The 15,170-nt window shown below is 43.1% G+C and overlaps 1 pseudogene; it reads right to left on the bottom strand.

Annotated features, from left to right (window-relative positions):
• Positions 1 to 703: 703 nt before the first annotated feature.
• Positions 704 to 821, bottom strand: LOC124557034 (annotated as a pseudogene).
• Between the last annotated feature and the right edge of the window lie 14,349 nt (positions 822 to 15,170).

Raw genomic sequence — 15,170 nt, forward strand, 5'->3', positions numbered from 1 at the left:
AATGACACAAGTGGGGGATCCAGATGGCCAATCGTTTAGGAAAAAAAGCATTTTTGACGTGGGTCGGACGAGGAATGAGACATCTGTACTATTGTCGTTTACATGCACCCGTTGGCACTGCCGAAATAGTACATAAGGGTCAGCCAGTGGTCGTGAGGTTAAGTCCCACGCACAACATTTCTTTAATTTTTAAATTTTACGTTACTTACTCTGCGAATAAACCGAAATAATGCTCACCGTATTATATTTATTAATATTTCCATAACAGATGTGAAAATGGAAGGCAAAGGAAAATATTTGACCGAGGATTTAACAAATGATGGATGAGTATCTGACAGAACATAGGAATGTCGTCATTTCTTCACCAAAATCTTGGAAACTCACAGCAGACTTACAAAAAAGTTTTTGACTGATACGATGAAGTACTGCAAGCAACAGAACAAATGTGTTTTGTTAATTGACCCATGGTGAGGTCAAACAAAAGCAAAATTATAGTTTTTCTTAAGATGAAAAATCATTGCCATCGTGCAGTATGTGAAACGTAACGTAAACTCCGTCCACAAGGCCCTGGTGGACCCAGCGGTACCGACCGGCTGCCGTGTCACCCTCAGCCCACATGCGTCCCGGCCGTATGTCAGTTTCCGAGACCGGAGCTGCTACTTCTCAATCAAGTTTGCCTCACAAGGGCTGAGTGCACTGCACTTGCCAACAGCGCTCGGCCGACCGGGTGGTCACCCATCCAAGAGCTGGCCCAGCCCGACAGCGCTTAACTTCGGTGATCTGACGGGAACCGGTGTTACCACTGCGGCAAGGCCCTTGGCCATCCATCGTGCATTATACACCCCCCCCCCCCCCCGCCCCCTTTAACATTACCAAAAGATGTGATTTAAATTTGAAAACATTGTAATGATTAATGTCATGTTATGTAGTAATCTCTTTCATGCAATTCACAGTTACGCAATCCACAAAGCTAAGTTTCAGTCGCAAAATCATGTCAAAATGATTTTAATGTCTTGTTGATCTCAACTGACTTCAGCTTTCACTATTATTCACTAGCAGTTACTGAAAAATTGGTTCAAATGGCTCTGAGCACTATGGGACTTAACTGCTGAGGTCATCAGTTCCCTAAAACTTAGTTCGCCCTCGGTAGCTGAGTGGTCAGCGTGACGAAATGTCAATCCTAAGGGACCGGGTTCGATTTCCGGCTGGGTCGGAGATTTTCTCCGCTCAGGGACTGGGTGTTGTGTTGTCCTAATCATCATCATTTCACCCCCATCGACGTGCAGGTCGCCGAAGTGGCGTCAACTCGAAAGACCTGCACCAGGCGAACGGTCTACCCGACGGGAGGCCCTAGCCACACGACATTCCATTTCATTTCCTAGAACTTAGAACTACATAAACCTAACTAACCTAAGGTCATCACACACATCCATGCCCGAGGCAGGATTCGAACCTGCGACCGTAGCGGTCGCGTGGTTCCAGACTGTAGCGCCTGGAACCGCTCGGTCACCCCGGCTGTCAGTTACTGAAAATCACTTGGTATGATTACTACCATAATTTGCTCAAGACCTTAACAAACATCACTGACTGACTGCAGTTGCATAACATGAAAACTTAGTTTTCAGTGAAAAATAGACAAAAAATACCTTTTACAGAATTTCACTTCGTTAAGCACTGCTGCTGAAGTTACTGTTCAAATTACTAGACGTTGGCACCTTTGGTTAATTACTGTCTTGCAAACAATTCAAACTTTAATCACTATTATTTCTTGCAGCACAGAAAAATGTTACTCACTGCTTAGTTATTTTATTTCATCCATTTATAGAAAACACTGCAGTTGCTTCTCATTCATTAGAATTTTATCAGATTAGGATTAATGGACAGGGTGGAACCCAACTTTGGTAGATTGTCTTAGGAAGTTAACTACGGCACTGTCTAGTCATGTACCAGTCTAATCAAGCAGTTGGTTCGATCTTACTTCGTATTGTGTCGTCGTCGGTGCATGTAAGGCATTGTTTGTCCACAGTGTGTGCCACAGGCTCTTCTTCTTGCAGCTCTACATCCCCTAAATAAAATGGCACAATGAATAATGCCGCTTTCCACGATTGCCGTCATAATGTTTGGTTTTGATGAATACAGAATTTATTATAGATACTTTATGTTCTGTTGACAGAGTTTTTCGTCCTAAGGCTACGGTGTTAAGATGTATTTCATTTATATTGTTATAGTAAATATTTTAATAACTGTTTTCCATTTGTTTATCGCACATCGGTGACCATAAAAGAGAAATCAATCATATACAACACATTCTCTCACATTATATAAAACAGTCTTAAAATGCTCAAGAAGTTTACTGTTTACACGACTGTAAAAACCTAGTGGTTCGGAGTGAAGGATGTTGTCAAACCAGGTCTGAAATGTATTTTCGTTCGGAAACTGATTTCCTTAACGTTTGTTCAATAAGTTGTGGGAAGATGACATAAGCTCAGAACAATAAGTGCATGAAGGATGACTCCCGAAACAAAGTCCTCGATATTTTTTTATTTTTCGTTGAGAAAACAGTAGCGTACGTTTTCATGTACTAGCAACATGTGATGCAGTGTTATCGGTCGTTTCTCTTACACTGTTACCTGCAGACGTCTCAGTTGTTGGCAACAAATATCAGCTGCGATGGACTCTCCCCTGAGAAGAAGTTCGTACTGCACGAAACACTATTATAGCCACCATATGCAAAATATTACTTTCACCCTGCCCTTTGTTGGAGAATATGTCTTTTGATAGGATTCATCCGTTAATTTATTACACAGCTCTACAAAATAAAATTTTTTTTTCGTTGCCAGGGAAGTTTGAACGAGAATGGGATATTGTTATGATACTCATTCCGAGTATATTTGTACTTTTTTCAAATTGGCTCTGGTTTTTGAGATATAGGTTATTTGTGGAAATGAGAGTTTCATGTGGATAATATCGACTGCAGGGTCCATATATGGTGTGATGTATTTGCTACCTGTTTTTTAATTAGTGATATTGTACTATCTTTATTAAACAATTGTGCTCAGGGAGTGCATCTGTGTGGTTGAGGATTACATCATGCAAACATCACACTGTCAGCAATTGTTCAGTCCTGTTGTGCGGTGCGTGTGTTGAAGATATTGAGGGTTGTGCAGATTTGAATTCGGCGGTACTCGACATTCATTTGTTGGCCGAGGTAATCCCCGCAACAGCCGATAGGTAGCGTTCAGTGTAAACAAGAAAAATGGCGATGGTCGAAAGTCACACACATGTGCAGTGCAGCTTCAAGGAGATAGAAGCTTTTCATCGTGACGTAGCAAATAAGAGGTGAGTATTCATTTCACACAGAACAATTAATGGTGTTTGTTGGATGTGATTGACATGCAAATACAAGAAAGTTCTGCATAATATGTAGTATTTGTACAATTTTGTTTTAGGAAAACATGAGTTCTTCACGCCGTCTTTGCGTGAACCATCCAGATGAGTTCTGCTACATTTGTGGTGAATACGTTCTTCAAAAGAACAGGAAGAATATCACTCCTTTTGTGAAGGAAGCGTATCTGGCATATTTCGGAATTAAACTTGGAGATCAAGACAAGGCGTGGGCACCCCATAAAGTTTGTAAATGCTGTGTGGAGTGCTTACGGCAGTGGACAAAACGAAAAAGGAAAAGCTTAAACTTCGGAGTGCCTATGGTATGGCGAGAGCAGAAGAACCATACAGATGATTGCTGTTTTTGCATTGTTAATGTGAAAGGTTTTAATAGGTTCAAAAAACGAAAGTGGGAATATCCCGATTTGGAGTCAGCAAGAAGACCGGTGGTGCACAGCAACGATGTTCCTGTACCAACCTTCACAACATTACCCACGCTAACATCATCAGATGACGATGTGCACGGCGAGGAATGTACAAGTAGTGGTTCGGAATACGAAGGACGTGAGACACAAACCCAGCAGTTCGACCAGAAGGAGCTCAGTGACTTGATACGAGAACTCAATCTTTCAAAGCAAGCATCAGAACTCTTAGCATCCAGGCTTAAGGAAAAGAACTGTCTTCATCCAAGTGTTAAAATAACAGCTTACCGGACGAGAGAAGAAAACCTTCTTCCATACTTCAACCAAGAAGAGGTTATAGTGTATTGCAGCAATATACCTGGACTTTTACTTGAATTGGGGCTGCCGGAATACAGACCAGAGGACTGGCGTCTCTTCATAGACAGTTCCACTAGAAGTTTAAAATGTGTTCTCCTACACAATGACAATCGTTACGCATCTATTCCAATTGCCTACTCAACAAAACTTTGTGAAGCATATGCTAACATCAAGATGGTTCTGCAGAAAATTCAGTATATGCAGCACCAGTGGTTGATTTGTGTTGATTTGAAAATGGTGAACTTCTTGCTTGGACAACAAAGTGGATACACAAAGCACCCATGTTTTATCTGCATGTGGGATAGTAGGGCAAAGCTCGAACATTGGAAGCAGAAAACATGGCCTCCAAGGGAACATAACGGCTGTTGGTGAAGCAAACATCATTAATGAACCTCTGGTTAGTAGGGACAAGATTGTTCTTTCACCACTACATATTAAGTTAGGACTAATGAAGCAATTCACCAAAGCTTTAGACAGAAATGGTAATTGCTTCACATACATCTGCAATACGTTCCCTGGACTCAGTAGTGAAAAACTTAAGGCAGGAATATTTGATGGTCCTCAAATTCGCAGGCGCATCAACGATACCAATTTTACAAGTGTCATGACTGTCACTGAAGCATCGGCCTGGAACAGTTTTGTCGCTGTTGTAAAATGTTTTTTGGGCAATCATAAAGCACCCAATTACGAGGAACTGGTCAAAAACATGCTCACTAACTTTCAAAACTTAGGAGCTAACATGAGCATAAAATTGCACTTCCTTCACAGCCACTTGGATCGATTTCCTCGTAATCTAGGTGATTTCAGTGAGGAACAAGGAGAGCGGTTCCATCAAGATATGAAAGGAATAGAGGAAAGATATAAAGGAAGATGGGACAGGCATATGATGGCAGATTATTGCTGGAATCTGCAACGTGGCTGTTCTGAAGAGACCTATAAAAGGAAAGCGTGCAGGAAGCGGTTCGTCATGGACGGAAAATGATATACTCATAGAGAAACTTTTCAATTATGTTTTATACGTGGACAAATGCCTATCAGGTTTTCATAGAAGCTATTTATAAAGATTATTTTCTTTTTTCATTGTAGTTTGTAGCGCTCGAGTTCAGTATTAGCAATTTTTTCTAATTTTTTGAATAAATCATGCATTATCTCAAAAGCTTGAGCCAAACTGCATAAATGGTTGCTATATTCGTCCTCAGCACCACTAACCCATCCTAAAGCCACTCAAATATCCTTGGCAAGAAAATGAGTGTTGACCAGTGTTATTAATAGGTTACCATAAAGGCACCATATCCATTACCAGTAACAATATTGCATAGGAATGCTCAATCAGCGAAATGATGATGTTCAAGCAAAGATGCAGTAATTATCACCCCTCTGATTTTTGTCGTTTTGAATTATATCATGGAGTACCCGAACACTCGATTTCTATATCTTTCCTATTGAAAACAGATGTCACAAGAAGATTGAATAGTCGCAATCGTCACACATGTCAGCTATGGAGACTTCCTGAATGTGAAAAATCGTCCTTCAAACATAAAAAACTCTTGTGCCGTGTTTCACGCAAAATCACTTACATCACACACAGTACAAAGGTTTTGAGCTGTCTCTTCTGCCTTTACCTCTGCAGTAAACCCAAAGCGAACAATATTTCACAAATGTTAGACACTTTTCCTCATGCGGCTCTGTATTAGAACGCTTTAATAACGGGCATAAGTTTCAAGTATGCAAAATCGAATACGTATAAGATAAACACTAGAACTTCAAGCAAGAAAATGGCAGTTGATAAATACACTCATAGCGCCTCGTCGCGCCGCGCCTCGATCACCTGTTGAGATGGCATCAGGCGTCAGGCGGCAAGAGGCGTGTGACCATTAGCAGGTAGCTGGTGGCTGTGAAACTCTCGAGCGTAAACTGTTTGCGGAGCTGTTTCTGGAAGTTTTGGCTATTATTGGTGGGTTAGAAAGTGAAGCGACTTGGCTTTGAAGCTGCATCAGATTGATAACTTTATCAGGCAGCCGTTGTACTGTTAATAGAAAGGGGAATGAATGAACACGAACTCGTGACTTTCCGTCTCCATTATGCGAGGTTTACCGCTAGACCAGGAGATGATACAGCACTGTAACAACTCAAAGAGAAGACAGCACTTCTTCCAGGGATGTAGATGTTCTACAGTGTTCACATATCGTACATATGACCAGACACAGATTTCAGAGGTACGGCCGGTTTTATTGATCGTGTTACGTGAACGACTCGGACTTCGTCTCTGCAGTGGCCGGCCGGCCGGCAGGCACATTCTATATCTAAGACCATACGTTCCTACGACATCCCATGAGAGCCGATCGCTGCCAGCCGGAGCCATTTTTTGTGATTAGACTCAACTTTTCATTGGGAATATGAAATTTCCTGCGCCATACATGCTCCACTGAACGTATTTATTACACCACCAGTATCTGCCACGTGAAAAGGTTTTTTACCTCATAGTGGTCTCAGGAAAGCCTTTTGAACCAACGTGTCCGACAGACAGTCATTATGACTCCTAATTCTCTGCCATACTTACAGTGTTAGATAAAGGGAGTTTATAGAGCCCTTTTGAGGAGACTGATTGACTTTTAGCAATATTTCATGTCATTCATTTCATCCGCAGAAACCAAGATAAGTATGTATGTGAAGTCATATGTAGGAACTACGCAAATGATGTAGTTTGTCAAGAGCGCTCTAAACGTAACTATAAACAATGTTATTTAAGGTAGCTCATGTATTATGTAAGCTCATTACAAATTATATACACTCCTGGAAATGGAAAAAAGAACACATTGACACCGGTGTGTCAGACCCACCATACTTGCTCCGGACACTGCGAGAGGGCTGTACAAGCAATGATCACACGCACGGCACAGCGGACACACCAGGAACCGCGCTGTTGGCCGTCGAATGGCGCCAGCTGCGCAGCATTTGTGCATCGCCGCCGTCAGTGTCAGCCAGTTTGCCGTGGCATACGGAGCTCCATCGCAGTCTTCAACACTGGTAGCATGCCGCGACAGCGTGGACGTGAACCGTATGTGCAGTTGACGGACTTTGAGCGAGGGCGTATAGTGGGCATGCGGGAGGCCGGGTGGACGTACCGCCGAATTGCTCAACACGTGGGGCGTGAGGTCTCCACAGTACATCGATGTTGTCGCCAGTGGTCGGCGGAAGGTGCACGTGCCCGTCGACCTGGGACCGGACCGCAGCGACGCACGGATGCACGCCAAGACCGTAGGATCCTACGCAGTGCCGTAGGGGACCGCACCGCCACTTCCTAGCAAATTAGGGACACTGTTGCTCCTGGGGTATCGGCGAGGACCATTCGCAACCGTCTCCATGAAGCTGGGCTACGGTTCCGCACACCGTTAGGCCGTCTTCCGCTCACGCCCCATCATCGTGCAGCCCACCTCCAGTGGTGTCGCGACAGGCGTGAATGGAGGGACGAATGGAGACGTGTCGTCTTCAGCGATGAGAGTCGCTTCTGCCTTGGTGCCAATGCTGGTCGTATGCGTGTTTGGCGCCGTGCAGGTGAGCGCCACAATTAGGACTGCATACGACCGAGGCACACAGGGCCAACACCCGGCATCATGGTGCGGGGGGCGATCTCCTACACTGGCCATACACCACTGGTGATCGTCGAGGGGACACTGAATAGTGCACGGTACATCCAAGCCGTCATCGAACCCATCGTTCTACCATTCCTAGACCGGCAAGGGAACTTGCTGTTCCAACAGGACAATGCACGTCCGCATGTATCCCGTGCCACCCAACGTGCTCTAGAAGGTGTAAGTCAACTACCCTGGCCAGCAAGATCTCCGGATCTGTCCCCCACTGAGCATGTTTGGGACTGGATGAAGCGTCGTCTCACGCGGTCTGCACGTCCAGCACGAACGCTGGTCCAACTGAGGCGCCAGGTGGAAATGGCATGGCAAGCCGTTCCACAGGACTACATCCAGCATCTCTACGATCGTCTCCATGGGAGAATAGCAGCCTGCATTGCTGCGAAAGGTGGATATACACTGTACTAGTGCCGACATTGTGCATGCTCTGTTGCCTGTTTCTACGTGCCTGTGGTTCTGTCAGTGTGATCATGTGATGTATCTGACCCCAGGAATGTGTCAATAAAGTTTCCCCTTCCTGGGACAATGAATTCACGGTGTTCTTATTTCAATTTCCAGGAGTGTATTTATATATAGCTCCCTACAAGTAACTTGTCGTCCAACGGGTAACAGGAATGTCCTAGTTATCAATATTTCCAGTAGTGCATTTTTGTGATTTCTCACTCTCGTCTTTTACAGTAGGAAGCTATATGGCATTCCTACACATAAAACAGATGATTATAGAAACTTTATGTTGAAAACTGTGAGACAAAAATTAGTTGTAAAGAACAGGAACTTTGATAAGAATATGAAGCCTGTGTTATTTCGTAACTTAAGTGAAGTGGTACTATTGTTGATAAAAGGAAAATACAACTGATATCACAATTTTCAATTTCACGTTTTCACTACCTGGAAATTACGTATTACAATTATGTTTATTACATTCTGAATTATGGAAAGATTAAATTAAGTCCATAGAGAAATAAATATTATTCAAATAGAATAAAAATAAAGACGAACTTAAAACTGCATAATGTCGTAATGTCACTGAAGTAGTGCAGCTGCAACTGAAGATGTACACGATGTTAGAAAAAACGTACTGCATATTTTATGAGGTGGCTGTATGGACCAAAACAAGATAAAAGTATCCAATAATCATGGGCTCTGAAATGCGTACCTTAGGATGTATGAGCTTCTGTTCACCTTCGCAACTATGAAACACAGTTCATGTGCTGCAAGCTCTTTGCTATTACAAACAACCTACAGAATGTAGTAAACAAGTGAGAATACATTATTCTATTACTGTGAAACAGGAGAGCTTCTAATACAATTTGTTTCGTGCCACATACGGCGTACAGTTGTGGGCCATCGTTAAAGAAGATGTTCAATATGATGTCCTTTCATTGTAAGGCTCCCTTATGCTGATAAATGCAAAGACTATAGTGAAGCAGTTCACAAACTTATATAAACACAAAATGGTTCCATTAGAACTAATAAATGGGCTGCTCTTACCCAGAACTCTTAATACGGTAGTAACACTAACAGACGTTTAGTGCATGCTGTATCTATTGTTAATAACAGAGAACTGTGTCCTCATTTATTTAGTGCATTCTCTCGGTCATCCGTAATAACAATGAGGCTGCAGTGTAAGAGACGTGTTTCACAATAGCGAAGATCAACAAGCGCTCATAGCTCTGAATAAACCCTTTTGGTCCATACTACAACCTCTCAAGATACGTAATAAATTTTCAGCACCCTGTATATCTAAGTGAAATAGGGAGGCAATGAATACTTTCAGAAGATATACTTAATACACGCAAGATGTTGTAACCGACAGCAGTGTCTTCCTTCTGCCCGCCGTGGTGGCCGAGCGGTTCTAGTCGCTTCAGTCGAGAACCGAGCGGCTGCTACAGTCGCAGGTTCGGATCTTGCCTCGGGCATGGATGTATGTGATGTCCTTAGGTTAGTTAGTTTTAAGTTCTAGGGGACTGATGACCTCAGATGTTAAGTCCCATTGTGCTCAGAGCCATTTGAACCATCTCTTCCGTCTAGGTGTCGTTCTGGATCCAGTGCACCAATCGGTTCCTTTTTTTTTCGTGTCCTTCAAGTTTTCGCACTTCCTTTAATAATAGTCAGTGGTTAATTCAATTGCTGTACAACGTTTCATATCATAATAATTGTTCCGCGGATAGCGCATCCCTGAAAGACAGTTCTTCCCCTCTCTGTTAATTTACTTAGTACTCCGACTTAGTATTCCGACTTCTTAACATTCATGGAATGTTGCATCTGCACCCTGTAGTTGGTGGAGATAAGGCAGGAATGGATCACATCCACATAAAAAGTGTACCGTGCCTAACGTTGGTCACATGTCTGCAATGTTCTGCTTTCCTTGCGTGTTTGGCAGTAACTGTTGCCAGTTTCTTCTCTGATTTAGATTACATCGTATCTCTTGCCATTTCAGTATATATTTCTGTATAGCTTCTGCTTCATGTATTGCTGGTTCCTCAGTGGTGTCTTTCGCTTTCTGTCAGTTCTCTTTCTTCAGGCAGGTGGCCAGTACAGTGTTACACGTATCTATGTCTATCATTTGTTACCAAAATGGCTGATGGTTCCTCAGTGGTGTCTTTCGCTTTCTGTCAGTTCTCTTTCTTCAGGCAGGTGGCCAGTACAGTTTTACACGTATCTATGTCTATCATTTGTTACCAAAATGGCTGACGTTAATGTTGTGTAGTATGTCTGTCTGAGTCACAACTGTTCACGTTATATATTATGTAGCTGGTGGCTAATGTCAGAAGCAACGTAACGTAGCTCACGGTCGAAGCTGTTATTTACTGGAAAGTCGCAATCAGCAAAACTGTTGCCAGATGTGGAAGAATATAAAAAAGGATCGATGATTGGTGGAAGAGACATCAGTGCAAAAAAATGTCACATATTTCACGTTAATAATCGGGGAGTTCCATTACTGTTGCATTACACGTCTAGCGATAAGTCAATGAAAAACGTAACAACCGTAAATTAGTTTGAATAACCGTCTACAGTTACCTGAAGACTAACTATCTCATAGAACTGGTAGTGGGAACAGATGTCAGGGTGTGACTCATGGCAAGAATACTAAGAAAATGTACTTTATTTAGCAGAGAACGCTCGACAGAGATTGAGTATTGTTCGTCAGTTCAGGATCCTTACCGGTTAAATCTAGTAGAAGAGGTAGGAGAATCCAAAGAAGATCAGAAAAAAAAATGGCTCTGAGCACTATGGGACTCAACTGCTGTGGTCATAATTCCCCTAGAACTTAGAACTACTTAAACCTAACTAACCTAAGGACAACACACAACACCCAGCCATCACGAGGCAGAGAAAATCCCTGACCCCGCCGGGAATCGAACCCGGGAACCCGGGCGTGGGAAGCGAGAACGCTACCGTACGACCACGAGATGCGGGCAAACAAGATTAGAGCATTTCGTAACGGATTCGTTTAGTGGGCTCGATAACGTTATGGAAATACCCGTGACGTTGCTGTGACGGACTCTAAAAGTGAAATTTTATTTGTAAACTACCCAGAGCGATCGTTTCAAGGAGAGCGACCGCGGAAATGACCACGATGCGAACGTCTGAGAAATTACATTTCATACACTACATTACTAGCAGTTCTTCTTCCCAAGTATCATTCACGGATGGAATAGGAAAAAGGGACACTATAGGGGCACGAGAATTATCATAAGGTTGCTTTCGGACTAGACAAGTAGATTTAGTAGTTCAAAAATGGTTCAAATGGCTCTGAGCACTATGGGACTTAACATCTGCGGTCATCAGTCCCCTAGAACTTAGAACTACTTAAACCTAGCTAACCTAAGGACAGCACACAACACCCAGCCATCACGAGGCAGAGAAAATCCCTGATCCCGCCGGGAATCGAACCCGGGAACCCGGGCGTGGGAAGCGAGAACGCTACCGCACGACCACGAGATGCGGGCAGATTTAGTAGTAAAAAGCACTCGCTTTTGTTTTCTACTTAATGTCGGCATAGGTATTTCTAGTTTCAACTGCTGGGCCCAACTTCTGGATCAAAAACTCACAACATTCTTTTGATATGGTTTAACAATATTTAATGGTAACTTTAAGTTAATGGTATTAACTTTGCGTCTTTGTTTAGAATTTGTACTGCTTTCTGACTGTTTAGCCTGCATGGTCAATAAAAATATTTAAAATATTTATTATTGACGATCATAACGTCATGGTACACTCTACTTTTCTAGTTATGGTTTTTCCGAACCCTCTCAGTCTGGGGTTTGACGTTTCGGACAGCATACTTTTTAGGAAGATGCATGCCGTGTACTGAGCTGCTACGTAAGGGCCGTAACACCATTAGCATATTGTATCTCGGGAATACTTTCATTTTATTCTAATTTCACTAAATCAAGGCAAATGTTTCAAAAGTTTATCGATTCAACCAACGCCGCTTTTATAATGCGGACAAGTACTCAAAATGTCCTGCTTACATATCAGTGAAGGGACCGATGCCCATGTAGTTTGCTCCCTTTAAACATCAAACCTATCAACCAACATATCAGTGACAGTAGTGCTATGTCGCTCGACCCAAGAGTATGAGTTAAATATCCTAAAAAATTTAGACGCTGGTGATGGCAGAAATTTCCATAAGCTAAATTTAGCAGACTAAGTCAGGGGAGCTTTGTCGTACATTCCCTGGCCACCAGATAGTACTGGATTAAATTCGTAACTCCCCACTTTATCTCATTATTTTGCAGCATAAAACCCTGTTGATGATGATCAGTCTCATCGACGGTGGCTGAACTCGCAACCACTTGTTCTTATTCGAGAGTCTCAACTTAATTGACGCAAGGGAGATTCACTGAATCCCTTTCATTTCCATTACCAGTGGTAACGGTATGCAACACATCCATCCGCCACGACCATCCACACCAAACAGAAGGGTACCATACGTATTGCGTTAATGAACTAACAAGAGCCCTGCGGGAATATTTTAATAAATACCACAGTGGCCCTACCACGCTCTTCGATTTTCTAAACCAAACTACGTCTGCTGCCAATAAGGCATTTGCTGGAATCATGTTCTGGGAAGTGAATTCAGGGGATGTGCTACTGGTTTCGTGTTAACAGTTCCTGAACAACGACAGGTAGGACTCTTCGTAATACTTAAAATGAACAGCCACTGGCAACAAATTTCGCCTCGCTTTCATTATTATGGTTTCCTGCGGCTTTACAGAACCATTCCCGAAAAAGATAGGGGTAACCCTGGAAGGCCGTAGTCCATACTTCTTATCTCTGATTACCTACTTTTCGTTCAGATAGTTCCTAATATAGCATCAAGAATCTGAAAATTCATTGCAGTATTGGGAACTGAACTCGGGTCCTCCACGTAGCAGTGTTTATTTATTATTTGTTTTTTGTCTTTGTCCTTTAGATCTGTCTTACAGTCGTTCTGTGCGGCTTCTGGATGACATCTTCCGAATCCTGTCAATGAGAAAATTCACTCAGTCCTTTTTCTTTTGTTACATCGTGTGAACATTACCTTAGCTGTACACGCTGAGCTACCGTGCCGGCAACACTCAGTTATGTTAGCTTACATATGCCCTGACATATTTATATTGTAGAGAGGTCATAATAATTTCATTGTACCCTTGAAATATTTATGTCTGTAAAGATGCGTTATCTTTTTATCCACTTTACGTATGAGCGTACCGGAAATTCCGAGTTCGAGATAAATATCCTAAAAAATTTGATACCAGAGGTTAAACCTCTCCTACGTGTCAGCACGTGCAACATTTCATTTGTCTGCTGAGAAATCTGTTAGCTGCCATTTCCCTTCAATCTGGAAACAATCCCCCAGGCTGTGGCTAAGTCCTGTCTCCGCAGTATTCTTTCTTCCAGGAGAGCTAGTCCCACAAGTTGTGCAGGAGAACTCCTGTGTAGTTTGGAAGGTAGGAGGTAAGATACAGGCGAAAGTAAAGCTGTGAGACAGTCTCGTAAGCCGTGCTTTGGTAACTCAATAGGCGCAGCACGGTGGCTCAGCGTGTACGGTCGGGGACTGGTCTCCCTTTGTAATAAAAAACTGAGTGACATTTTCATCCGTGGAATTTTAGATGTGTCATGCGACATCTGCGCAGAACTGCAGAAGAAAAATGACAAAGAATTAGATAAAAATGAAAGACCGAAAAAGTTGGTAGAGCGCTTTCCCGCGAAAGGCAGATCCCAGGTTTAAATCCCGGTCCGGCGCACAGTTTCAATTTGCTAATAAGTTTAATTATTAACAAAACTATTAAAATTTGGAATTATATTGTTTACCAAATCCATAACGAGTGATGCAGGCACGCAACGTATGCGTATGATAGGCCGTTCTGCAGCCTTTGATGTGAACTATAGAATGAACTAGTCACTATTATTGTATAGCGTACAAGCAAATACTTTAATTAACAACATGAAGAAAGATACCTCAACCAAGGTTTCTCCACATATACTCAGCTGATCGTCGTGAGCATGAGAGTTTCATCCTGTTATCCCAGCAATCTATGTGTCTTCGAGAGCTACAAGATCACCATTGGTGTTTGTTCTTTCGGACACCATATTCATATTCATATGTGTGTAAAATCTAACGTTGCATACTTGCTGTTCTATCCGGGAAGTGCGGAACAACAACGACTGGAAATGTGAGTGGAAAAACAAGTTCAATCTCTCAACTGAAGTTCATACAAGATCTGAATACAAAGAGTGTCAGACGGAATTGTACACCGAGTTGCCGCCCGTTGTGGCCAAGTGGTTCTAGGCACTTCAGTCTGGAACCGCGCGACTGCTACGGTCGCAGGTTCGAATCCTGCCTCCGGCATGGATGTGTGTGATGTCCTTAGGTTAGTTAGGTTTAAGCAGTTCTACGTTCTGGGGGACTGATGACCTCAGAAGTTAAGTCCCATAGTGCTCAGAGCCATTTGAACACCGAGTCCCTATCATAATTATATATCACGCTCGCTTCCAGTCTGTATATGTACATAGTTAGAAGCGATAAGTCCAAACACTTCGCGAGACTGCAGCCTGACTTCGCACACGCGTCGGTGGCGGGGGTGTGCTTTTAACTAGGCTGGGCACGCTGGAGTACACAGGCCTCCGGTGAGCACGGGGTGGCGTGGCATCGAGTGACTGGTCCGTAGTCGGTGGGTTACTATTTCGAGTACATATGCCGGCTGGCGTTGCTGCGGTTAACGCGGAAGCGGTTTAGGGGTGGTCGCGCCTGCCCTATTAAGCAGTGGGAGTGCTGCTGCCAGTCTGCCGTCAGCTGAACGCCGTCTGATTCCTTGCGTCGAGCCTCTGTGCGCCACGGTGTGGTCATTGATGATACTGTATTTGTCCT

The sequence above is a fragment of the Schistocerca americana genome, chromosome X (assembly GCF_021461395.2).
Source record: "Schistocerca americana isolate TAMUIC-IGC-003095 chromosome X, iqSchAmer2.1, whole genome shotgun sequence".
Taxonomy (NCBI): Eukaryota; Metazoa; Arthropoda; class Insecta; order Orthoptera; family Acrididae; genus Schistocerca; species Schistocerca americana.